The sequence below is a fragment of the Etheostoma cragini genome, chromosome 19, assembly GCF_013103735.1.
Source record: "Etheostoma cragini isolate CJK2018 chromosome 19, CSU_Ecrag_1.0, whole genome shotgun sequence".
In the NCBI taxonomy this organism is placed as follows: Eukaryota; Metazoa; Chordata; class Actinopteri; order Perciformes; family Percidae; genus Etheostoma; species Etheostoma cragini.
In genome coordinates, this window is record NC_048425.1 from 1060307 (window position 1) to 1063574 (window position 3268).

Below are 3268 nucleotides of genomic sequence, written 5' to 3' on the forward strand. Positions count from 1 at the left end.
CCCCCCACCCCTTGTTCGGTACTAAGAGAACTAGAACCTAAACATATTAGATTAGTTTGTAAAACCAGAAAATATTTCAACTCTAGAATCTGAATTTTAGGCATTTTATCTTCTACCTTCAAGTCTCCAAAATGAATGATGTCATCAGCATATTTAACCCTCCTGATGTCTTTCTTTACATTTGGTTTAAAATATATTTTACAGAATTGGGGAAAACGGTAAATAAACACTACAAAAAAAGTGGGGAAAAGGTTTGAAAAAGCTCCAAAATGTGGAGAAAATCAACAGAAAAGGTCAAAAAGAGCAGGAAAAAATGGATAAAAACACTGTAAAACGTGAGAAAAACGTGAGAAAAGCGACAAAAGTGTCGGAAAGAAAACAAAATGGCTTTAATTTAAAATTCATACCCAGAAAAACCAAAATTGAACGTCAGTGTGAAGACAACACAACGTCATAACTATTATAAAGCAGACATTTTACATTATAGTGCTGGTTAAACTAGCTCTCGTGCTAATGTTAGCTCTCTAAAACGCTTCCCCTCGTGCCTGTTATTCCGCCTGCTGCCCCGCGAGAGCCCCACGTGAAAAACACCATGTGTCCATGTGTTTTAGGGAGTAATGGAGGCGATAAAAGCACAACAAGCTCACCGAGTAACGACTGTATTTACGCGCCCGTATGCTGCATTCACGTGTGGGAATAAAATCAGAAATATGAGTTCCCGAATGGGAAATACCACGTGAACGCCCCCTTTAAATACATTTTTTTTGCACTTTTGTTCTTGCTAAACGTCCAGAGTTGGCTTTACATTAAGCAGCGACATGGAGGACAACAATAAATGTTGGGTTGATGTTAAGAAACGTTTTAATTATTCACGTTTTGTCGGTTTTTCTCCTAGTTTGTTCCGGCTTGTGTGTTAATGTCTGTGTGGGGGTCAACGTTAAAGTTATGTTATGTTATATCTGTGTCTGTAACTTTGGGAAGGAATACGCGGATAGTAAATACATATCAATTAGCTCAAATACAAAACTAGCTAAAACAGTTCAACTACAATTATGAAATCTGATTTTTTTGCTCATGTGTAACGTTTATTTGTAATGTGGCATCGGGTTATTAAGGTCATGGAAGAAATTAGTTAGAAAAAAGCTATTTATCAGCATTTATTCGGATAAAATGTCAATTTTTAGTACCTGGAGTAGAAACATCTGGGACGAAATCTCTGATATTAAACCTTACACTTGGAATAAATACCAATATAACCCGTTGTTTAAACGGTCGGAGCATTAAAGACAACACCACTCACTCGTAGCGTCGATATAATTCCCAAATTACGAGTTAAAAACTCATAAACGCACCGAAATCGTCAAGAAAACCCGCTTCCTAACGAGTAGAGTGGGACCGTCCGAGGAGCACGTGAACGCAGCACCGGTAGCGCCGCCGTTAGGGGCTCCGTCTAATCTCTGGAGACGCGACCATATCAACAACAACGTCAATTTGAGTTATTTTATTTTTATTTTTTGACGTGCGGCCCGCGCGCCGTTGAACTAAACCCACACACGTTATTCATCTTGTTAAACCCAAAAAGTGAAGATTTTACCCGCGTTAAAGTGCACGAACCCATGACGCATTTCCTGATTACACGCGTATAAAAGACATATCGTGACGAGACATTTTACCTTCAGCCGTTGGCGTGGTTACCGACTGATTTCACGACTTATCCACACCGAGGGGTGTTCAACGTTAAAGAGCGAAGTCTTGCGTGTGTTTTAGTTGTGTTTCCGCGTATTAAACGCAGATTTAAAGCGTCTTATAACTTCGAAATAACGCAGGCAGTCTGCCATGTGCTCGCCATCGCGTCTTCTCCGGTCGGTTAAGTTTACGCCGTTAAACCGGCAAACGGCGACGTAAACCGGGGAACTTACTTCTGTCGGCGACCGGTGCCTCAGCTCTAAGGAAACCCGCTTCTTCATGTCCATTTTCCTCTGGTTTTAGCCCGAGTTCGTGTCTCTGCGATGCGACGAACTTGTTTCTCCTCGACTCCTCTCTTCAGTATCAACACGCGGAACCTGCGTGAAGCTAGCTAGAGTGTAAACGCACGGTTTCCGGTTGGGACTTCAAAATAAAACTCGTGTGCTCAACGGAAATGTGTAAGAACTCGCTGTTTTTTGTTTGTTTGTGATGAACAAAAAACATCTAAGTTATAGTATTTAAAAACAATGTTGAGACACTCAAAAACAACGAGGAACTTTCTCAAAATAATGACACGTTTTCTCCAAATAATGTGCTAATTTTAAGATATTTTCAACCAACTTTTTTTAGTTTACTAAATTAATTTGTTAGTCATTATAATGACTTTTACAGGATCGTTTTTTATCACATTGGCGGAAAATACAACTTTTATACATCTGATAATGAGACATTTTGTAGAAACTAAAGAAGAAAGAGATTTAAGTCATAATGACAAACTTTAAAACAACAAATAAGAACTTTCTCAAATCTGTGACACACATTCTCAAAATAACGAGCATATTTTGGAGCTACCTTCATTATTTTTGACATACTTAAGTATATTTTTGATTCTCAAAATTAGGTCCTGTACATTAAAAGATCTTTATTTTTTATCACATTAGCGGAATAATTGTCTTAAATACATCTAAAATCGGCATTTTATTAGTATTACAACATATTTGCAGCTGTACTTGAACGCCTGGAAGATAATGGGAAAAGTATAGTGGAAAAATGTATATTTGGAGGTTTTACTTTATTCATTTATTTTGAAGGCAAACTATTTTAGTTCCGGTACTTCTCTGGTTTTCCCCGTGTAACTTGACACAAAGCGTCGTTAGCGGAACGTTCCCGTGGCGTGTGTGAAAAGTGGGTCAAGCCGGTTGCTGCTTTTACGGGCCCTCGAAAATATCAGAATTAAACGTTAAACACCCCAAAAATGAATAAAACAGGTTATGATTACAGACATGAACAAATACATACATGTTATTTACATACATACAGTTATCAAAAACATGTTTTTAAGCTTATATTTTAACTCGTTTCTAAGATAACGAGTTAAGTGCATTTATCTGACAAGAAAGGCGTAAAAAAGGGATTTGTTACTGCTTGGAAGCTGTGAAGTTTGAGATTTAAAAGGGTTCGTGAAGGCATCAGATGTTGATTTGTAAAAGGAGGGAAACGGCATCAGGAGGAAAACATCTGCACAGCGCCACCAGCGGACACACACACACACACACACACACACACACACACACACACACAC